Source organism: Canis aureus, chromosome 32, assembly GCF_053574225.1.
Source record: "Canis aureus isolate CA01 chromosome 32, VMU_Caureus_v.1.0, whole genome shotgun sequence".
NCBI classification, from domain to species: Eukaryota; Metazoa; Chordata; class Mammalia; order Carnivora; family Canidae; genus Canis; species Canis aureus.
The window spans coordinates 27,322,415-27,346,784 of record NC_135642.1 but is presented as its reverse complement, the minus strand read 5'-3'; the positions used below and the strand labels follow the sequence as shown (position 1 = coordinate 27,346,784).

Here is a 24,370-nt window from a genome sequence, read left to right as displayed (position 1 = left end):
AAATATCTAATCATCAAACATGTCCTATAATTAAGCTATTATTTTTTATGTTGTATTTTCTGAATAAAGTTTATGAATTCTGGGTTTTGGGGATGCCTGGGTGGCTCAGCGGTTGAGTGCCTGCCTTTGGCTCAAGGCGTGATCCTAGAGTTCCAGGATCGAGTCCCATATCGGGCTCCCTGCATGAAGCCTGCTTCTCCCTCTGCCTGTGTCTTTGCCTCTCTCTCTCTCTCTCTGTGTGTCTCTCATGAATGAATAAATAAATAAAGTCTTTTTAAAAAAATGAATTCTGGGTTTTGTTTCTAAACACCATTAAAGTAAATATTCACTATTCTTTAAAAAATAATTTTTCTGGGGATTCCTAGGTGGCTGAGTGGTTTAATGCCTGCCTTTGGCCCAGGGCCTGATCCTGGAGACCCGGGATCGAGTCCCACGTCGGGCTCCCTGCATAAAGCCTGCTTATCCCTCTGCCTGTGTCTCTGCCTCTCTCTCTGTCTCTCTTGAATAAATAAATAAAATCTAAATAAATAAATAAATAAATAAATAAATAAATAAATAATTTTTCTAACATGAGTATAGTTGACACACATTACATTAGTTTCAGGTGTACAATTTAGCCATTTGACAACTTTATACAAAATAATTATCATTCTTAAAGGTGATTCCCACACACACACAAAATTAACTTGGACTCACATGACAGAATTTTACCATAGGCCTGTCATCCTCAACAGAAAGATTCCATACCCTCTGCTCTTGAGAGAAAACCAAGAGATCTCTACCGATTATCGTGACGATCTAAAGTACATTCAGGATTGTAAGACTGTGTATGTCCTGCAAATTTTTTTTCCACTTTACCCTTCCCTCACCAGCGCATTTTTACTGGCAACAAAAATTAGTCCTGGGTCTCTAGGAGATTAAGCATGGCTTCAAAGAACAAGGTTCCCCTTTCCAAACCAATGAAAATTTCAGCCAATAATGTAAATTTTTCAAACACAGACTTTAATTAGGATTTTGAGATTAGATTCAATGTTGAAAAATAACGAGTTGGATTTAATGCATTTGAAGGAAACAGGACAATTGTTAAAATATGCAGCCTATGTGCCAGACTATGAAGTATTCTCCATTCAAAGTTGTTCCTTGTGTGTTAGTGTTCGAGGGGTTAAAGCAATAGGAGTATGTGTACCTTTGCAACTAGGCAAACAACCTGCCAGTTTAATTAAACTCCATTTACACTGGGACATGAGCCCAATTTTCCAACATGTTCTGTTACTAGGTGTGAAATAAGACTTATTTTTCAAACAAGTTGTATGGTAGATGCCTGCCGCGTGGGTTATACTTTCTCATAGCGCACAAGTCCACTCGACGCATACAGCACTTCTCAGCACCGTGCCAGGGCATGGCAGGTACATAAGAAATGCTGGCTTCCTTTCCTTTTTCCTTCTTCCTCCAAATAAAATAGGAAAATTAGGGATCCCTGGGTGGCGCAGCGGTTTGGCGCCTGCCTCTGGCCCAGGGTACGATCCTGGAGACCCGGGATCAAATCCCACGTCGGGCTCCCGGTGCATGGAGCCTGCTTCTCCCTCTGCCTATGTCTCTGCCTCTCTCTCTCTCTCTCTCTCTCTCTCTCTCTGTGTGACTATCATAAATAAATAAAAATTAAAAAAAAAAAAGGAAGGTCTTCCTTTAAAAAAAAAAAAGGAAAATCACATATGATGTACACTTAGAATATCATTAGGACTCATTCCTGGGCATTCCATTCATTGCTTTTTTATTTCATTATTCAGGCACTCAAATATCCCCTTTAGCGGTATCTTGCTTGCACGAAACAATTCCAGTTTTGTATTTAGCATACATAAGCATACACATATACAGTAGAGAAATGAGAAAATACACCAAAATATTAACACCTGTATATCTTGATGGGAGAACTGAAAACAGTTTTTAATTTTTGTTTTATACTTTTCTGATTTTCCAAATGTTTTACAAGCATCAATTGATCCAAAACCAAATTTGATACAACACAGTCCCACTATACACTCACTAGAGTACTAAAATGGAGATGAAAAAAATAAAAAATAATAAAAGGGAGATGACACACAACACCAAGCATTAACACTGGGGCCCCTAAAACTCACACATGGCTAGGTGGGAATAGAAACTGGTAAAGCCGGGATCCCTAGGTGGCTCAGGGGTTTAGTGCCTGCCTTCTGGCCCAGGGCATGATCCTGGAGTCCCAGAATCGAATCCCATATCGGACTCCTTGCATGGAGCCTGCTTCTCCCTCTGCCTGTGTCTCTGCTTCTCTCTCTCTGTGTGTGTCTCTCATGAATAAATAAATAAAAATCTTTAAATAAAATAAAATAAAAAAAGAAAAGAAACTGGTAAAGCCACTTTGGAAAAGTGTTTCATGGTATCAACCACATATATCAAGATCCAGCAATTCTGCTCCTAGATATATAACCAAAGCACCTACATACATAGGGACGCCTGGCTGGCTCAGTTGGTAGATCATGCCACTCTTGATCACCAGGCCATGAGTTCAAGCCCCACGCTGGATGTAGAGATTAGAAGGAAGGAAGGAAGGAGGGAGGGAGGGAAAGAAGGAAAAGGGAAAGGAGAGAGGAAGGGAGGGAGAAAGGGGAGGGAGGAAAGGCATACATATACTCAAGAAGACTTTTAATAACAGCCAAGATATACAAACAACTCAAAAGTCCATCAACAGTCGATATATCAATCACCGAGGTACAGTTGTACAATGAAATACACAATGAGAAATGTAGCAATATATTTAGTAATGAGAAAGAAGAAATTACTACTAGTGCAAACCCACAGATGAATGTCAACATAATGTTGAACGAAGAAGCCAGACACAAAGGAGTACACTCTATATGATTATGATTCCATTTTTATGAAGTTCAAGAAGAGTCAAAATTTACCTACAATGAAAAAAAATTTTTACCTATAGTGAGAGAAGGACAGTGGTTATCTTTGTTGAGGTATGATGACTGGGAAGAAGTGAAAACTTCTACTAAACACTATACAGTTATGATTGTTCTACTTTTCTACCTTAAAAAAACTAAACCAACTGGGTTTGCACCAAAGCTCTAACCACTTACTAACTATATGGCCCCAGGCAAACTCTTCACCTCTTTAAGTTGTTGTGTTTACATGTGCAAATAGGGACAGACACAAAAACATCACCTACTCAGGTGGTAACTTGATGGGAATGGAAGCAGGCAAGGCATGCACAGGTGAGGCCCTGGTACCCAACAACCATAGCAGGGGCAACCTTCTCCTGAGGTCTCACTAGGTGTCAGATCCTGCTCTTCGCTTTAAGCCTTTTTTTTTTTTTAAGATTGTTATTTATTTGAAGAGAGAATGCACAAGCAGAGGGGGAAGGGACAGAGGGGGAGAGGGAAAAGCAGGCTCCCCACAGGGCAGGGAGCCTTATGAGGGGCTCAATCCCCAATCCCTGATCCCCTGACCCTGGGATCGTGACCTGAGCCAAAGGAATATGCTTAACCCACCCTGACGCCCCTCTTAGCTTTAAGCTTTTAATCACTTTGCAGTACTATCTCCCTCAGTGGGAGCTCCTTATCTATCATCACTCCAGACCAGAAGCCCAGGCTGGGACCTGGGCATTCAGAAGTTGTCTGTGTAGAATGCCAAACACAGCATTTATTTGAAGAAGAGTGAATCACTAGTTTCGCTGCTGCTGAGGTTTCAAAAGAAAGTGGCAGGAGTCACACATCAGGACTAAATACAGACCATTGAAGAGAAAAATGACAGCAGCTTCTGAAAGCAGCTACTGCTTCCGGCAGGAGCAGGAGGAGAAGGAATATTTTCTTCCAGGGGAATAATTCATTTTAAATTGAGGAGTCATTTGGGAACGGAAAGAGCTCATCTTTCTTCCCTAAGGAAAGAAGAGACAAGTAACTCTCTGTAAAGTTTTTCATGTTGACTAGCTAATTTACTGTCCTTTGATGTATGTCAGATTCACAACTAAAGTAATTTATAAAGTATATGCTTACCGTATAAAGCAACGTAAAATGTTGATCACGAAGCAAGGGACTGAGATTACATAAAATTATTTGTTAAATGAAACACTATGGACACCAATAGAAAAGTTGGGATCCCTGGGTGGCGCAGCGGTTTGGCGCCTGCCTTTGGCCCAGGGCGCAATCCTGGAGACCCGGGATCGAATCCCACATCGGGCTCCCGGTGCATGGAGCCTGCTTCTCCCTCTGCCTGTGTCTCTGCCTCTCTCTCTCTCTCTCTATCATAAATAAAAAAAATAAAAAGAAAAAAAAAAAAAGAAAAGAAAAGTCTCCAATTTACAAGATTAACTGTAGACTTAAGGATGTCTCAAATTTCATGAATTTTTGCTTCAATTAATTTTTAATTTGCTTTCAACTAAGGAAAGACAGACTACCTGGTTTTGAACCTAGTCCCACTATTTACTAACTGCATCACCTTGGGCAAGTTACTTAATTTCTCTATGCCTGTTTCCTCAACTGTAAAAATGGGATAATAATAGGGTTATTAGAAGGACTAAGTGAATTAATAGGCATGAAGTGCTTAAAACAGTGCCAAATGCTATCAAATACCACAGAAGTGTTACTATCATTAATTTTTATATTTTCTGATGTCAATGCAGATTTCATCTAAAATTATCAAATTTAGCGGTGCCGGGCTTAGTCGGTAGAGCATGCAACTCTTGATCTCAGGGTCATGAGTTTGAGCCCATGCTGGGTGTAGAGATTACTTAAGTAAGTAAGTAAGCAAGCAAGCAAGCAAATAAATAAGTAAATAAATAAATAAATAAATAAATAAATAAATAAATAAAATTGTCAAATTTAATCACAGAATTTGCAGATCTAGGGTAGACTGTCTGAAAACCAGAGGAGGATGTATACTAAGATTATGTGAAGTAAGCATAAACATTTGGGTTTACAGGTATACCATGCACACATACAAAGTCTTCCTCCCTCCCTCCCTGCTTTCCCCCTCTTGTATCATTCTTCCCTCTCCTCCACCTCCTCCTTTCTTTCTTTCCTTCCTCCCTCTCTCTCTCAGAAGTAATTTAAATCAGGTCCACTCTAGGACATAATGTACCAATGACCTCAGTATCTTTTGATCCCAACAAAGACGTGAAATATTACTCTTCTTCCAAATATTTCTAAGGACCCATTACAAAAACACACACTGAGAAGGTATACTCACTTCTTTTATTTCAAAAGCATGCTGGAAATTTCCAAAGCACATTGGAGCCACAAAGTTGATGGTGTTCAAACACGGACTCCTTTCAATCTTAGCAGAAAAGGCCCACTAAAATTTTACATTTTCCTCCAATTGTGAGCACAGAAAGCTTTTCATTTTATTCCAAAGGAAATGATCTTACCACAGCTCAACGGTATCTTTATTGTCTGAATAAAGTGGGCATCCGGTGGCCATTACAGAGAGCTAAATGCTCAAACCCAAGGGTATAAAAGTTAAAAAGCAACTTAATGGAAATGTCAGTTACAACATTCTTTCTTTGATTTACAAGAATCAAAATCAGAGAGAGCCCTCAAGCAAAAGAATTATGAAGAATATCAGCGCAACATAATGGTAGCACCCTACCGCCCTTTCTTCCTGGCCTGTCCAATATAAAGACTTTTCAGTAATCGTATGCTTTTTCTTCTCCACATGGTAGAGAATTCTACTTGAAAATACTTCTACATGTAATTCTTTCATTTCACCAACAAGTACATTCACACTTTTCTACTAATACTGGCCAATCAAATAGAAAATCCCTCTCTTACTAGATTATCTGGTTTCTTCCTATTATCAGAGTCATATAACTAATTTTCTGATTTATTAGTATGGAGTACCAAAGAGCCTTATTTTGCTCAAAAAAATAATCGCTCAGTCTAGGCCATCCAGATACATCTCCACTGAAACCACAACTATAAACACAGCTAACACGGGATGGCAATTCCTGACTTTACCCTACACTTATTTGTAAAAACCTTATTCAGCTTTATTATTTAGAACCTGGTAGAGTAGGCTTCAGTTTGAGATGGATGATGAATAGAAAGTTGCATACTCAGATTGATTTTTAGCAATGAATTAGATTCTGGGAGCTCAAGGAAATAGGAGGAAACAGAAGCCATATTTTATTTGCAAAATGAATTTCCAGCAGAATCGACTTTCTTGCTGACTTGAGCTGCTAAGCTGGGCTTTGGCACTTCATAAAGTTGCTTTGGGTCTTGATCTAAATATTCATTCATTCTTCAAATGTATGTTTGATTCTACTATTTGTAAGACAATATCAAGGGAGACGTTTCTTGTTTGTTTGTTTTTTTAATGACCCTGTTTCACTCCTGGAACAACTTCCCTTCAGGTCAATCATACACAGCCAAATGGCACTCCCATCCCCTCATAATGTCCACGTTAGGATCCTCGTTTCCTATCCTTAAGCTCCTGCATACACTAATGCGTGATCCCAGGGTCCTGGGATCAAGGGGTCCTGGGATCACATTGTGCATTGGGCTCCCTATGGGGAGCCTGCTTCTCCTTCTGCCTAGGTCTCTGCCTCTCTCTCTGTGTCTCTCACTTGAAAAGGAGAGAGAGAGAGAGAGGGGAAGCTAGGAAGCTAGGAAGGAACGAAAGAACAAACAAACATGCATGCTGTGGCCAACACCAGAGGCTGGCTGCCTACAACTGCTCCTTTCCCCCTGACCGGCAAAGCTCCAGTTTCATCCCCTTTCCTCCCAGTACCCATGAGCTTCAGGGAAGGCTGGGCTTCTATCTAACCCAGAGACTGGTCTAAGCAAGCCCTAGGAGCCCCCTCTCCCATGCCAGTCATTGGTTCAGGGTGGGCATCTGACTCAGTTTTGCCATAGGGGCATGGAAGCTCTGCAGGGGGCAGAGGGAGAAGAAGAAGCAGACTCCCCACTGAGCAGGGAGCCCAGTGCAGGGCTCGATCCCTGGACCCTGAGATCATGATCTGAGTCAAAGGCAGACGTTTAACCCCCCAGGGGTCCCCTCCTCTGCTTCCCTCTTTTCCTGCCTCTGGACATCACTGTATATGAGGATACAGGCTGGAGCAGCAGCCACAACAGAACCATAGGAGAGACAAGCTTGAGGACAAAGGGCAAACAGTGAGGCTGCTGAAGAGAAAAGAGGAAATGCATCTGGGTCTCCCATTAATTAATGCCCAAACTGCCCTACCTTTGGACTTCTGGTTTTCATGAGATAATAACTGTTTTTACCATTTAAACCACTTTTAATTGAGTTTTATTTAGTTGGGGGAGAGCACGGCTAAACTGCTCTCCAAAAACAAGTCCGCTGGCTTTACAGCCCCACCCATGGCATGTAGGGGTGCCTGGTCTCAACCCCCATCTATTCCCAGTGTTTTCTCACTTAAAGGCCAGTCTTTTTTTTCTCAGAGAGTCTGACAGTTCTTCATTTAAAAAAGACACATGGTGAAGAGGTAACACAAAGGCTGACTACTTACTCTTGGCCAAACTTTCCTTCTGCTCCTCTCAAGGCACTGCACCGAGGCACAGGATTGACCTGACTCTTTCAGGAAAGTAGACAAAGTCATCACAGGGCCAGGATATGCGGCAGTGCCTTAAAGCCAGGCACAGCTCTCTGCCTGGGCTGAGACAGTCATGGGCACATAAAGGACAAGCCCTAGACTGGGAACTAGGATGACCTCATCTGGACTGCTACCTATAAGCCACGTGGCTGAAGAGAAGTCACCTAACCCTCCCAAGGCCTATTTCTTCAGATATGAAAGGACTCTGGAAACAAAGGCCCCTGGTCTTTAAAAAGATGGACAGCATGCACGAAGGCCTTGATAATATAGTGTAACTGACGACTCAAGGAGCATTTAGGCCCACTCCCATGGGCCTATGCTGAGAAGGGACCTAGCCAAGGGTAAGCCAAACCCCTGATCTCCCTGGATACATTGGCCCTTTGTCCTCTTTGCTCTAGCTCTCACTGTCCTGTCATCACGGTGGGCAGCCTATCGAGTTATGACTGCCAACCAGAAGGAAACCCAGCCTATCACTTCTGCCCCTCCCACAGATAAACGGAACTCCCAGGAGCACCATCACACTGAATATGAAGTGATGTTCAGCTAGCCAAGAGTCAGTGCACATCAGGCTAATTTATGCTGATTACCAACGCCCACGCTGGTACCCAGACAAAACATCTTTGATCCTTCACCCAGCTGGCCCAGGGTCAACAAGCTCCCAAAAGGCTGGTTTTCCAGGTTCTCCCATGCTTCACTCCACTATAATGCGGTAACACGTCCACCTTCTCTGCCATGTGACTTCACAGCATCTCCCACTAGTATGGACCAAGCAGTGCTCACTTGGGCAGCACATATATAAAAATTAGAATGGACCAAGCATGCCTCCCCATTGACTGACACTGGGTTTGGCCATGTGTTTGTTGGCCAATGGAATGTTGATAAAACATCTGACAGTGATGAGCCAAAGTCTTAAGAGTCATCATGCATTTCCATTTGACCTCTTACACTAATCTGCTACAAGATGAACTTGCACTAGGTAACTGCTGCCCCTTTAGCGTGGGCCCCAGAATAAGCACATGTAGAAGAGACTTGAAGCCAAATGAAAGCCTGGTCCAACCAAGACCAACCTAGGGCAACCTAACCATACCCAATCAACAATCAACAGATGGGATCCCTGGGTGGTGCAGCGGTTTGGCGCCTGCCTTTGGCCCAGGGTGAGATCCTGGAGACCCGGGATCGAATCCCACGTCGGGCTCCCGGTGCATGGAGCCTGCTTCTCCCTCTGCTTGTGTCTCTGCCTCTCTCTCTCTCTCTCTGTGTGACTATCAAATAAAAATTAAAAAAAAAAAAAAAAAAAAAAAAAAACAATCAACAGATGACCAAGTGGGAAAATAAATGTTTGTGGTTGTGAGGTACTGCGATCTTGGCTTGTTTGTAACCCAGCACTACTATGCAGCAGAAGTTAATATAACTACAGTAAGAGCAAATAAATCAAGTTTGTCTGGTACATAATAGACATAAAGTAACACACCCGTGCTTATTTTAAGGAGATCTTATTTCCTTCATCAAACACAGACACTTCTATACATGTGGCACCATGCTAGTCCACAAGGAGGTGGGAAAAACAAAAAATACAAAGGCAACTAATTCCTGTGAGTGTCATTTTAGTCTAGCAAAACTTCTAATCCTATTGGTGTAGAGGGTTCTGTGTTAACAAACCTTCTATTCATTTCATTCATTCATTTATTGTCCTGGGTTAAATCACAGAAGGGTAAAATTCAGCACTTGTGCATTTAAGTGATTCTATTTGTATATTTTTTAATAGAGGAATCTACTTCCTTCTACAAATGTATTATTTAATTAAAATACAGAAAGGAGAAGTTATTTTTTAAAAGACACAGAACTGAGCAGCCCAGGTGGCTCAGAGGTTTAGCGCCGCCTTCATCCCAGGGCGTGATCCTGGAGACCCAGGATCGAGTCCTGCGTCGGGCTCCCTGCATGGAGCCTGCTTCTCCCTCTGCCTGTGTCTCTGCCTCTCTCTCTCTGTGTCTCTCATGAATGAATAAATAAAATCTTTTAAAAAAATAAAAGACATGGAACTTAAATAATTTTTTAATGAACTCCTTGCTTCTATTAATTTTCGCTTATTCATTCAATATATATTTACTGAGCACCCATGATGTATAGTATATGAAGCAGCACACACAATTCCTAGTCCCAAACCCTGGCTGCTGAGGTATAGCCACTGAGTATAAGTGAATTATTTAAAAGTGTAGTTAAGAGGCGCCTGGGTGGCTCAGCGGTTGAGCATCTGCCTTCCGCTCAGGGCGTGGTCCCAGAGTCCCAGGATTGAGTTCCACATCAGGCTCCCCACAAGAGGCCTGCTTCTCCCTCTACCTATGTCTCTGCCTCTCTCTCTTTGTCTCTCTCATGAATAAATAAATAAAATCTATAAATAAATAAGTGAGTGTAGTTGAGGGGCACCTGGATGGCACAGTGGGTTGAGACGTTGCCTATGGCTCAGGTTATGATCTCAGGGTCCTGGGATCGAGCCTTGCATCAGGCTCCCTGCTGAAAAGGGAGTCTGCTTCCCCCCTTCCCCTTTATTTCTCTCTAATATATAAAATCTTTTTAAAAATTAAATTAAAATTTAGTTGACATATCTGTATATTACCCAAAATGTAAAAAAAAAAAAAAAAAAAAGAAAGAAAGAAAGAAAACCACACAACTCCTTATGGTTTAACTTCAATGTCTTTGCATTTTACTTTTAAAAAGATTTCATTTCAAAAAAAAATAATAATAAAAAAAATATTTCATTTCATCTGCAATGTGAAGATTGCATCATTCCCTTTCTCCTCTTACTGAGGACAAACAGAGATGGGTTTGAGCCATATTCCTTCTTAAATTTTCCTCCACACAGAGAGTTGTGGGAGACTCATACATTCAATAGGCTTGGGCATGAAGTCTTTTCAAAGGTCTTTTGGAAATCTAAAATGGTATCTATGGGTTTGCCCTTCTTCGCACATTTTATTTTCTCTCTCAGGGAACTTTCATGGACTGATCAAGCATGATTTTTCCATCTGTATGTCATGCTTTTTTAAGGGTCCGGTGATATCACCCTCTCCCAAGCCTGCCAGGTTCAGAGATGAATTGGCTTTGAAAACAAGAAGCATTTCTACAATTCAAACTGGGAATTCACAAAAGTGAAGTGCCAGAAGAATAAGAACACATGCATATACACCTCCCTATGCAGACATTGCTCTAAGCACCTTAGACATATTAACTCACACAAGACGCCAGGATTTGGACCAAGCAGTCCAGGGCCAGAGTCCAGGCTGGTAATTGCCAGGCTCTGCGGCCTTCTCCATAAATCCCAGCCTGTGCCAGTGACTCTGGATTCGCCAACCCTCCTGTCCTCAGCCAGCATCATGAGGATCCCCAGGAAAGCAGCACAAAGGGAAGGCATCCTAGAGGGTCCTTTATTTTCTGGACATAGCTTTTCTCTGTGATAAAATCTATTTTTTATTTCTGTGATAAATTCTAAAGTTTCCTAAGAAGGAAACTCTGTAAGCCCCCAAAAGCAGCCAACATCCTGCTTCTGCTGTATGGGTCCTACTCATCTCTCCAGAATCAGAGCAAAAAGCAGAGCATCCTCAGCTCTAAGGGCCTGTATCCTTGTTAGCCCAAGAAAGCTCCAAATCGTGGCAGAAAGCTCAGGCCTCTCCTGAAGGACCCAGGACCTCAGAAGCCCTGAGCTGCTCTCCTAAATGCTTTCACCTCTTCTTACTGGAGCCCTCTGCCCTGTTACTAAGGTCAGAACAGGGGCTGTGGGGAGCACAGCACCCCCTTGGTCCCTCTGTACTGAGCTGGTTTACATCTCTGGGCCGTGTGAGGCCTGTCCAATCTTCGACCAGTCTGGCTGAAGGGGGAGGGACAGGGATAGAGTCAAGATTGTCTGGATCAATGACAAGCTACAAATCTGGCCCAGGCCTCCACCTGGAAATCTAAAGCAAAGGATATTATTAAAGTCACAGGTTAAGGATCACTCACTCCACAGCTTCTCATTTAGAAGCCCACAGTGGCGTTCAATGTAAACTCTTCCCAAGAATGCTTTAAAACAGGGGGAGGTTTTTATTAACCAACTTAATTGAGGGCCACTTCTCATTGTGGAAAGCTTTTAAACAGAGGAATGAAAGAGGCCTGGTAGGTGTTTTCCAGACACTTGTTTTTCAAACCTGCCACGCTGTCCTGGGGAAATGAAGCACAACTCAAGGGCCTGGTGTGCGTTTCTGCTAATTCTTCAACAGAAACAAACTACCTGATAAGACCTACTTCCCAGCAGCACCAGGAACCCAGCTGAGCATTTCATTCCAGTATTCATTTCAAGGGCCATTAGAAGCAATGGTGGAAAAAATAAGGCTGGCCAAAATAAAGGAAGAAAGACATTTAAATGCCTGCAAACAGGATAGGACTTGGGAAAAGAACAGGTCAATGAAACTGAGGTGTGGGCCGCTCTCAGAAAAGACCAGGTAAAGAGGCATGAAGTGCTGGCACTTGCTGTGATGCATGGAGATGCCTGGAAACATGATGCTGAATGCAGAAGCCAGCGACAAAGGCCATGAAGTGTAGCATCCCATTTATATAAAATGTCCAGGATAGGCAACTCCCACAGAGCTGGAGAGCAATCCAGGGGTTGCGGGGCCTGGCGGAGAAGAAGGTGGAACATGAAATGACTGCTCTGTGGGGACAGGCCTTCCCTCTGGGTGGATGAAAAAGTTTTGGGGGATCCCTGGGTGGCGCAGCAGTTTAGCGCCTGCCTTTGGCCCAGGGCACGATCCTGGAGACCCGGGATCAAATCCCACGTCGGGCTCCCTGCATGGAGCCTGCTTCTCCCTCTGCCTGTGTCTCTGCCTCTCTCTCTCTCTGTGGGACTATCATAAATAAATAAAAATTTAAAAAAAAAAGTTTTGGAATTAGACAGTGGTGACGGTTGCACAACACTGTAAATGTACTTAACGCCACTTAAAATTTAAATTGATTAAACTGGTGAAGATGGCCAATCTTACATTGTGTGTATTGTACTACAGTGAAATGTTAAAAGACACCAGGAACAGGCAGCCCAGGTGGCCCAGCGGTTCAGCACCACCTTCGGCCCAGGGTATGATCCTGGAGACCCTGGATCGAGTCCCACGTCGGGCTTCCTGCATGGAGCCTGCTTCTCCCTCTGCCTGTGTCTCTGCCTTTCTCTCTCATGAATAAGTAAATAAAATCTTAACAAAAAAAAAAAAAAAAGACACCAGGAACTCCAGAGAAACCTTCATCAGCTTCTAACCAAAAGTAATCCCTTCCTCACCTGAGTAAAATTACACATGCTGTAGGCCAAAAAAAATAGTATTTTAGTAATAACGCATTTATTGAGCTAAGCTTTTTTTTTTTTTTTTTAAGATTTTATTTATTTATTCATGAGAGAGAGAGAGAGGCAGAGACACAGGCAGAGGGAGAAGCAGGCTCCATGCAGGGAGCCCGACGTGGGACTCGATCCCAGGGCTCCAGGATCATGTCTGGGGCCAAAGGCCGATGCTTAACCACTGAACCACCCAAGCATCCCTTGAGCTAAGCTTCCCATGTGCACCACACAGTCAAGGACACTTCTTGGGGACACGTCACTTCCCCACACTTGTCCTTAGGAGGGTAGTGGTGGTGTTATCATCAGCCTCATTTCACAGGTGATGAAACTGATGTGCAAGGAAGGTCAAGGAGCTTGCCTAGGTTCCCAGAATAAATAAGGGAAAAGCCAAAGAGTGAACCCAGAGGTAGGGTGACCAGCTAGTTCACACCCACACACATCCTCCCAACCAGGCCTGCACCGCCTCTGAATCACGTGCTCTACTGCAGGAATGTTCTCAGGCCTAGTTTACCACCCTGCCAGCAACGCAGCATTCTTTGGCTACTGAGCCCTAATCCTTTTCAGTGGCCCCTTAGGAACAGGGTTCCCTGAAAACCACAACCAAAAGGCATGCCTCTTAGGAACCATACCACACCTTTACACGCGTAGAGAGCTATTTTCACATGTGCATATGCAAAAATGATTTTATTTTGTTTTACTTACTTCTGAAACAATATAAGGTAAGAGGGTGACCTGTCCTCTTTCATAGAAAAGAAAAGCAAACCTCATAAAGTCTATGGCCAATGTTCAGTCACATACCGGTGCAGGGGCCTGGCTTCCACCCAAGACCCCACTCTGAGGGAAGACCAGCTTTTAACTACCCAGAGATGTAAAGGGTTTTAGCATATGAGTTATTTATATGTAAATGTATATGTATTATTTATATGTAAATAGATGCAAGCAATTACAAATGAAGTCAAATGCTTAACAGAGACAAGAGTAGCTCTTCCCACATTTCAGGGGCACCTGTGGGGTAACCCAGAAGCATCAATAAAAGGTTAATTTTCATTCCTTCCTTGAGGGCTTTGTCACTGGCCCAGCCTCCCATGCCAATAAACTTTAAAAACAGTCACAGAGTTAGAGGTCCCACCTTGCCAGGGCTCTCAGCCCTGCATGACATGACTTTTGGGGCCAAATAATTCTTTGTTGTGCAGAGAGGCTAGCAGCATCCCCGGACTCTCTCCACTAGATGCCGGTAACCACCGCCACACCCATCGTGACAACCACACATGTCCCCAGAGATCACCAAACGTCCTTAGCAGGGCCCCATCTGAGAGTCACTCTCTCGTGTCAGAGATGTATGGCCCCAACAGCTCTAGGAGGCAGGCACCGCACGCCCATTTTACAGGTGAGGAAACAAGCCCAGATGGCAGTGGAAGGTGCCCAGAACACCACACTCCTAGCAAAGGGCCAACACGCAGGAGAAACCCCAACACACTCACCCATGCTGTGGAGACAGAATGAGAACCCAAGGGACAGAACCACTTTCTAGGTCTGTGGCCCTAGGAAAACAGATGGAGGGCCTGAAGCCTCCTCCTGGTATTCAGTACTCAACCCCAAAGAAAATATGCTCTGCTGGCTCTGCCCCTAAGGGCAGGCCCAACAACGTCGGAAAGTCTGAAGGGCCTCTTTACTCACAAAGCACCCTGCAAGCTGGGTGCAGGCACGACCTGAGAATAAACGCTTAAACGCTTTACCTACAAACATAAGATCACGGCCACAAGAACCTGAAATATATATATATATATTTTTAAGATTTTATTTATTTATTCATGAGAGACACAGAGAGAGAGGCAGAGACATAGGCAGAGGGAGAAGCAGGCTCCATGCGGGAAGCCCGACGTGGGACTCGATCCCGGGTCTCCAGGATCAGGCCCTGGGCTGAAGGCTGCGCTAAACCACTGGGCCACCTACGCTGCCCCTGAACCTGAAATATTTTTAATGTGCATTTTTCAGGAATTCTGATTACTTTTATGAAATACATCCATATGTTCCCTCGTGTTTGTTTCTTTCCTGTTTAGAAATCACTGTAGCTGCTAGAGATGGACGAAATCCAGGGACATCAAGCTTCGAAAGGCCAACTGACCTCCATCCTTCCTTCCACGAAACTTCACCAAGCACCTCTATCTCACCAGATGCAAGGATACAGTCAGTGGAGAGATCCCTCCTCTTTATGGGTTTACAGGTTTGTGGGCAGTGGAACATGTACATAAAGGCATCAACTATTCTAACTGTGAGACAAAGGCAAAACAAGCAGGCCTGTTTTGGTCAAAGAAATGAAGAAGGAGGGTGAATGGATATCTCAGACGTTTAAGCATCTGCCTTTGGCTCAAGTCATGATCCCAGGGTCCTGGGATGGAGCCCCGCGTCTGACTGTCTGACTCTCTGCTCAGTGGGGAGCCTGCTTCTCCCTCTCCCTCTGCCTGCCACTCTGCCTACTTGTGCTCTCTGTCAAATAAATAAATAAAATCTTTTTTTTTTTATTTAATAAAAAAAAATCTTTGAGGAAAAAAAAAAAGCCTCTCATATAGGGCTGGAAGTAAGTGCTCCAGAAGATTTGCTATAATTATGAAAATCACTGATCTTGGGCAGGTCTCTGGGGAAATCTGAAGACTCCTCCCCACCTCTTTTGTACACCATCCAGCCACGACCATCTCAGGGGTGGTCTTTACAGAAGAGCCTAAAGAAGTTAGGCTCTTTACAGGGACCCGGTCCTGGGCAGGCCAGACACGAGGCAACCAGTGGCTCTAATCCCTCCACCACTCCCCACCGCCCCGCTTCCTCCTCACCCTACACCCTCACCATACCCAAATTCCCCCCTAAAAAATTCACAGATGGCTCAGGGCAGCAAGGCTGAGCTCATCCGCCTACATCTGGAACAAAGGGGCTCAAGCCCCAAACCAGAAACTCACAAGTAAAAGAAATCTTAAATTTGGTAAAATCTGCCCTGCAGTCTCTTTGCATACTACTCTTATCTCTCCTCCCATTCCTTCTCTCCCAGTTCCTCTCCAACTCCTAAAGCTTTCACTGTAATCACACTCTCAGTAAACTTTCCAGGTTTTTGATATTAGATTAGGGCAAGGAGAGAGGCTAAGCAACTTTTCAGCTGCTGCTGCATAATTCTAAGTGAGTCACTGTTTTTAATAAGAAGGATAAAAATCTCCTAGGCAAAAAAAAAAAAAAAAATTTTAAGCGATCAATACAGCTACAATGAAGCTCTGGGATATATATTAATTTATAGGATATACTAGAAGCTCTTCACTTGATAAATGACTTTAATAACTGGGCCATTTATTTTTCCTTTCAAATGAAGTCCAAAGAGGCCAGCTGTTTAGAGTCTGAAATTCTGAAATGGAATCCCCAAACTCCCACTCGGTACCCGACTCTACACCTCACCAGGTTCCTGCCCTGGAAAATAGGACTAACAACATTGATATCACAGGATCCTTGAGTGGAGTCCTGGCCCCAGGAGGTCCTCTCCCTTATACAGACTACAGATTTGCAAGGGAAAGTGGAAGGCCTGTTTCAAATGCAATAAAATGCAAGGATAGAGAGCTGGGGGAGGGAGGGGGCGTCAGAGGTAAAATCCAAGAGAATTACCAAAGCCAAAACTAGAAAACCTTGGTCACCTTCCCTCAGTCCTCTGTGACTAAGGCAAGATAAGCAACAGTGAAAGATTATTAATAATAAAGGGGCTTTATAGTGCTTTAAAAAAACCACACTACATAGTAACAACCTGAACCATTGTGTAGTAAGCAGAAACCCCTTCAATTGGGTGGCAGGGAATAAACTGGTCCCTTTAAACAAAGAGGCTGGGACGCCTGGGTGGCTCAGCAGTTGAGTGGCTGCCTTTGGCTCAGGGTGTGATCCTGGAGTCCTGGGATCGAGTCCCACATTGGGCTCCCTGCATGGAGCCTGCTTCTCCCTCTGCCTCTCTCTCTCTCTCATGAATAAATAAAATATTTTTTAAAAAATAATATAAAATAAACAAAGACGCTGCCAGCCAGGCTGGCAGAAATGATCCATGTCTGTGGCAAATGCCCTGTGCTCTAATCCCAAACACGTTACTTCCATGGGACAACCCTCCACCGAGTTCCCTACAAATGTTCCCTGGAGCCGATCCTTCTCAGGTTAAAATATTGCGCTACAACCCACTGTAGTAATGAACACACACTCACTAACCCTGTTTTAAACTCATCTTTACTAATTATAGCCCCATAGGGCCTCGAAGCCCTCACTACCTGTAATTTTAGGAGCTTGAGGTAATTGCTATGCAGCAAAGGTTTGTTTTTGTCGAAAGTACCACATAAATAAGAACCGAATGCGCACAGCTTTATTTTGCTCCAGAATGTCCAACACTGAATTTTGTTTTTAATTTCTTACCCAACAACCAATTATCTACAGAAACTGAGAAGTTTGCAGAGCTTGCAGAAATGTGGAGCTCTGTCTCTCTCACTTGGGATGTGGGATCCATTCAGAGTCTGAACAGCTTAATCTACCCTCTCCATTAAAAAGCAAAACAGAACAAAAAACCCATAAGATTCCATAAAATGTCCCTTGCGATGACAAGCCCACAGTGGTCTTCCATCTAACATTACCCATCACCTCGTAAAGGGAAAATGAGAAATCAATACAGACCTAAGAGGACTGGATGTTAGAAAAATAGGGCACTGAAGACACCCTTTCTTCGTCAGCTCTGCTGGAGCACACGGAGCAGTAGAAAACACTCAATGCTCTCAAACCTCAACTCTGCTACTTCCTTACAGCGCTGTGAGCTACCACAGGAACCGGTTCCTCGCTGGGCCTCACCTTCTTCACTGTAAGGTGAAGACACTGCCCCCTGCCTCCCGAGTAGGTACAGATTCAGAGCTACAGAAGACCAATACCCGGCACTTGGAGGAGGTCAAATGGTAACTCCTCTTATAACCCTGGGGCTATTAGCCCAATGGGTCAGATGTTTGGAAACCACCTTTTGAAGGGAAAAATAGTGGAAAGTCCAATTTTCGGGCTGTCCAAGGAAATGTGAGCCAGGGTGACAACAGAACGATAAAGAATGAACGCATGCCACATGGATGCTGGCTGGAGCTTGCAGACAGGAGCCAAATCACTGACTTACTCCAAGTACCACCGCTGCCTCTTTAACATAGCACCATGTACTCTCCTACCCGCTCCACTGCGGGGGTCGTCACCACCAATGAAGCTTATTTTGCCAGTCACCATCATTTTTTTTTTTAAGATTTTATGTGTTTATTCATGAGAGATAGAGAGAGGCAGAGACACAGGCAGAGGGAGAAGCAGGCTCCATGCAGGGAGCCCGACGTGGGACTCGATCTCGGGGCCTCCAGGATCACGCCCTGGGCCACAGGCAGGCGCTAAACCTCTGAGCCACCCAGGGATCCCCTGCCAGTTACCATCATGCCAAAAATGGATCCAGCCACATTCTCCACCTTCTCCCCAACCCCAGGTAACACCCCTGTACCACTGGCTTGGTTAAGCGCTCCTCCAAAAAAAATGCATCTGCAGAATCTGGCCTCTTCTTTCCTCACTCCCCACTACCTCTCTGCCAGATGTCCCCTTTCTGTCAACAAGTACTGAAGTCAGTCATTTAAAACTTCATGTCCAGGGGCACCTGGCTCAGCTGGTTAAGTCTGACTCTTGATCTCAGCTCTCAGATCTTGATCTCAGGGTCATGAGTTCAAGCCCCATTTTGGGCTCCACACTGGGTGTGGAGCCTACTTTAAAAAAGAAAACACGAAGAAAGAAAAAGAAAAGAAAAAAAAAAGAAAACACGGAATGCCTGGTGACTCAGTGGTTGAGCGTCTGTCTTCAGCTCAGGGCGTGATCCTGAAGTCCCGGGATCGAGTCTCACATCTCGGGCTCCCTGCATGGAGCCCGCTTCCCCCTCTGCCTGTGTCTCTGCCTCTGTGTGTGTGTGTGTGTGTGTCTCATGAATAAATAAATAAAATCTTAAAAAAAAAAAAGAAAGAAAACAGGGCAGCCCCGATGGCCCAGCAGTTTGGCGCCGCCTTAGGCCAGGGTGTGATCCTGAAGACCTGGGATCGAGTCCCAGGTCAGGCTCCCTGCATGAAGCCTGCTTCTCCCTCTGCCTGTGTCTCTGCCTCTCTCTGTGTCTGTCATGAATAAATAAATAAATTTTTTTAAAAAAATCTTGATGTAAAATCTAAATAAATTGTGGGGCACTTGAGTGGCTCAGTGGTTGAGAGTCTGCCTTTGGCTCAGGTTGTGATCCCAGGATCCTGGGATCGAGTCCCGCATCCGGCTCCCCACAGGGAGCCTGCTTCTCCCTCTGCCTATGTCTCTGCCTCTTTCTGTCTCTCATGAATAAATAAATTAAATCTTAAAAAAAAAAAAAAAAAACTAAATAAATTCTAATTTAAACCTCAGCAAAGCTTCCCTTGGGCCCGCTGTGCCAATGAACTGAGAAGCTATTTATCCGGGTGAGGCTAGCTGGCTGCCCCTCATAGTGTATTCATTGTCATTGTAAGAGCTCCCAAGTCCCCGTAAGCCAAGGTGTTCATCCCCATCAGACTTTGAGCTCCAAAAGTCAGGGACTGTACCTTGTTTTCACCAAGAACTCAATGAGGGAACGCGGAGCTTTGCTGGACGAACACTGGGGCAAACAAATGACCAACAAGAACCTGGTGTGAATTTCAGATGAAGCCCTGGGATACCAGCTCGGGGGACTGACAGTGGACAGTGCCTGGAGGAGAAAAGAAAAGACAGGCTAGAACGAGCCAGGGCACTGGACGGGAAACTCCAATAAAGCTTCCCCTCCCTGAGAGCCAGTCAACCGTGGGGACATTCCCGTCACATCCCTTTTTTTTTTTTCCTTTTCCATTTTCAGAGTCTTCATGTCATCATTTGTTTCTTGATAACAGCAATGTCATGCGACAAAATAAAGTAAGCACTTGGCCATTCAGGGAAAATTACCCAATATTCAATTGCCTTGAACTTTGTTTTTCTCCGCTGGTGCCAACCTCTTAGCCATTGCACTGCCCGGGTCAGAGAGGGCAAAGAAAGGAAAGGCACAAAATCAGTTGGTGTTTTGGGGGTTTTTTTAAAGGTCGATGGCATCTCTTCAATAAATGGGTTTCGGGGGAAAGGGAGTTAAGGAAGCCATCACGTTTCTTTACCTACCCCACATCCCAACAGTACAAGGGAGTTAAACGTCCCTACTTAAAGAAAAAAACCAAACTTCTTTCCCCCATAGGGTAGTCTCCTCGTAACAAATCAAAGATTACTCTTCTGAGTGTCATATACCCTTTTGCTAAATGAAGAAGCCCCTTGCTAACATTCCTCACATTTTTCTTCACTCACTTGCAATCATTTTAGAATATCAGAGCTGCAACCCCAAAGTGAGAAACCAATAAATCTGTTTAGATCCACAGGTACATGCACTTTTCCTTTCTTACTTTTTTTTTGGGGGGGGGGAGGGAAGGGGGTCCAGAATGCACTATTCTATTCACAGTGTAACTACTTTTCAGATAGGAAGAGTTCAACAGCATCCTCAAATAAACATTTTCCCCCAAAATGGCAACAAGGCTAGAAAGGTTACAAGCCATGCAGTACTACACAATACCAAAATAAGGCAGGCTTCATTTTGTTGGCCTGGTCCAAGGAGGGGGGGGGGGGAAAACCCAACAGTGGGAAAACAATTTCCATATGGTCTTGTTCCCCAAAGGTTGAGGATTCAGGTCAGGGGCCACCCTGTGAGACCATGCACTCCACATAACCTCCATTCTCAAGCCAAGACAATTAAGACCGCTCCCACAGCTGCCCCACTTCCAGCAATTGAACACAGTGATAGGAGCAGGGTATGGTAGTAGAAGGTGGGAAAAGAAAATCCAACTGCTAAAACTACACAATTTTTTACTTTTCAAAATGAATGTTCTTTTGACTCGTGTTACGGGCTAGAAATGAACTCAAAACGTTTCTCCACCCCTGGAGAGCATTCTCTTAAAAGTCACCCCAATCCTAAGAAAAATGTGAAACAGAGCGCCATTCAGCACGGAAGAAAAAATGAAAGCCACTGGTTTGTGGTCAGAGAGCAACATCCAGGTGGGAATCTAATACAAACATCACACCTAGATACAATAGAAAATTAACCAAGATCCAAGCAGACTGTCACAATAGTATGGACACTGAGAACACACTTTCTTAATAAAATGTATATGATCAAATTCAGCATATATGTGTGTGTATATATATATCCATATTCAATTTTTTCTTAGTCTTATTTCCCTATCATTTTTAAGCCCATCCCAAACGTGGCTAAAGACTCACCTCAGCTGTGCATTGCTACTGTGAGGCACCAATTCCGTAATTCAAATACAACTCTATAACAAGAAATAGACACGGTGTTTTATCTGCTGGGCTTAATCCCACAACCAGAATAAGCTTAAGTCACAATGCACACACATTAATACAAAAAATCAACCACAAAACCTTAAGGATCTTGTTAGCTTGCTCTCTTGAAGGACAAATCCCAACACGCAAAATCATGATCCGTGGCAGGGGGTCTCCAAAAGCTAATAGAGCTCTAAAGTACTTTTCCTTTTAATCTGAAATCCTTTCCAAGTAGGACGTTACACTATCACTTTGTTTTCCCTGAGCAGGACAACCCTGTATTATAACCTTGATCCTGTAAGGACTCCGTGGCTTTAATTCCTACACTCCCACCTCCTTAACACAAAGTGCTCTGGCAATATTTACTGTAAACAGAAGGGCACAAGAAACAAAGCATATTCCAGAGAAAGACACCACCTGCATGCAGTCCTGGGTTGGCAAGCCCCAGGCAGCGGGCTCTCCAGGTGTGGAGGCGGCCTACAGAAGGTAAAGTCAAGAGTGCCTGAGCGGAGCGGAGCTTAGCACTGATCTCCCCTCGCAGTTCAAAACGTGGCTGTGGGAGCAAGCCCCAAGGCCAAGGTCCTCAACGCGGCCGCACAGGAGAATCACCCGGCTTCTTAGCTGCGCTGCCCAGGCTGCCCCCACCCCTACCCCAGCACTGAATGGGGATCTCTACAAGTGGGGCCGAGGCATCAGTATTTAAAAGAAAAAAAAAAAAAAACCCTCTAGACGTGCAGTCCAGTTGGAGAACCATCGCCCCCAAAGAAGTCCCGCTGCGTTCCGCACGGCGCGCTGTGAGCAGCGATGAAGGCACCGCTCCTCGGGGCGAAGGGGGCGCGGACCGTACGCTCCCAAAGTTGCTGAAAGCCCCACCGCGGTAGCCAAGCACCTGTCCGGAGGCCAAAGGGTGATGATGCAACTTGCAAAAGTCCCTTGGAAAGCGAGGCTCTGCGCCCCGGGACCGGCGGGGGAGACCTGCCCGGCCCGGCCCGCCGCAGCCCCTCCCGGCCCCCGACCGTCCCGCAGGGAAACCAAGTCCGGCGGGGCGGGCCCGGGGTGCGGGGGCGCGGGCGGGGGCGAAGGCTGCCCACGCCGCTGCCCCGCAGGGAGGCGGGCCCGGGCCCCCGCAGCCCCCCGCAGCCCCCCGCAGCCCGGGAGGGGAGCCCCCCCCGCGCCGCGCCCCCCGCGCCCCCGCCCGCCTCACTCACCGCCGCCGCCGCCGCGCAGGTCCCGCTCCCGCCGCAGCCTGCAGAGCCCGGCCCGAGCGCAGGGGCGCCGCGCAGCCCGGAGGCCGGGGAGCCCCGCCCCGCCCCGCCCCGCCCCGCCCGCCCGCCCGCCGCGGAGGAGGGGCAGGGGCCGCGCGGGCCCGAGCAGCGCCCCCACCGCCCCCACCGCCCGCCCGCGCCGCGCCGCCCTCCCCCCGCCCCGCAGCCGACGCTCTCCCGCCCCCGGCCGCCCCCCGGGGTGTCCCTCTCCTCCAAACCTCCAACTTCCCGGCTTCCCGCCCCCCCCCCCGCCCGTCTCCTCCCGCCGCCCCGAGCCCGGTTTTCCCTTCACCTGCAGCCCTTTTAACCCCAACCCTGGCAGACGTTGTTTTCCACCGCAACCAACTCTGCAAATATTTATTGAGCACCTACTACGTCTAGACACCGCTGGAGGGTCCGATGATAAGTGCCACTTACAATCTAACAATAATAAAAGTTTCTCCGTGCTAGGGAGGCAGGGGAGTGGGGGGAGGAGCCACCCCCACCCCTACCCGGCCACCAGGTCACACAGCTGAAGGTCTCTTTTTTTTTTTTTAAGACTTTATTTATTTATTAGAAGCAGAGACACAGGCAGAGGGAGAAGCAGGCTCCACGCAGGGAGCCCGACGTGGGACTCGATCCCGGGGCTCCAGGATCATGCCCTGGGCCGAAGGCGGTGTTAAACCGCTGAGCCACCGGGGCTGCCCCAGCTGGAGGGTTTTTTTTTTTTTTTTAAGATTTTATTTATTTATTCATAGACAGAGAGAGAGAGAGGCAGAGGGAGAAGCAGGCTCCACGCAGGGAGCCCGATGTGGGACTCGATCCCGGGGCTCCAGGATCACACCCCGCACTGCAGGCAGCGCCAAACCGCTGTGCCACCGGGGCTGCCCCAGCTGAAGGTCTTAAGACTGGGATTGGAAACCAGATCTGGAGCATCTAGTTTAGGCCCATTCCAGGGGAAACTGCAGGATGCCCCAGACCAGCTGGGAGAGCTTGAGGCTAAGTATGAAATGAGGAACTGGGATACCCACCCCACCAGGTTGTGAAGGTTGCCTGAGAAAACAAGGAAATGTCACACAACCTGTACTTAGTACATCAATGGTTGCTGACACACTGAATGAAGTGGACGCTTGAAAATTCACTAATTTCAAGTAACGATATAAAAAGGCTTTAAAAAGAAATAGTGAATGGGAGAAAATATTTGCCATTTATATATCTGATAAGGGACTAGCATCCAAAATATATATAAAGAACTCCTACAACTCAATAACAGAAAAATCCAGACAAGCTGAGCTGATTGTAAAATGAGCAGAGGATCTGAATAGACGTTTTTCCAGACACACAGATGGCCAACAGATACATGAAAGGTGCTCAACATCACTATGCAAAGGGCATCAGGGAGATGCAAATCAAAACCACAGTGAGTTATCACCTCACACCTGTTAGAATGGCTATTCTCAAAAAGACAAGAAATAACTGTTAGTATGGATGTAGACAAAAGAGAACCCTTGTACATTGTTGGAAATGTTAATTGGTGCAACCATTATGAAAAACAGTATGGTAGTTCTTCCAAAAATCATAGTAGAACTACTATATCATCCAGCAATTCCACTTTGGGGTATTTATCTGAAGAAAATGAAAACACTAACTCAAAAAGATACCTGCACCCCCATGTTCATTGGTCCATTGAGTGGATGGATGAAGTGTCCATTGGTGGATGGATGGATAAGGAAAATGTGACATATATGTTACATATACAAATGTGTATATTTCCGTAAAAAAAAA

The 24,370-nt window shown here is 45.4% G+C and overlaps 1 protein-coding gene and 1 pseudogene across 6 annotated transcripts in view; one reads left to right on the top strand and one right to left on the bottom strand.

Moving 5' to 3' along the window:
- LOC144302863 (sperm-associated antigen 7-like) overlaps nucleotides 1-17,888 on the top strand; it is a 31,808-nt pseudogene extending 13,920 nt beyond the window's left edge.
- Nucleotides 1-24,370, bottom strand: part of CGNL1 (cingulin like 1) — a 186,321-nt gene that overhangs the window by 142,395 nt on the left and 19,556 nt on the right. For 2 of the 6 annotated variants that reach the window (XM_077881240.1, XM_077881245.1), the window contains exon 1: nucleotides 22,550-22,643. The exons of 2 other annotated variants lie outside the window; for them this stretch is intronic. The gene's annotated coding sequence lies outside the window, so the exon portion shown is untranslated. Of the gene's footprint in view, nucleotides 1-19,552; nucleotides 19,696-22,549; nucleotides 22,644-24,370 lie in introns of those variants that run through there. 2 more of the 6 variants (XM_077881244.1, XM_077881242.1) reach the window with 2 other exon arrangements.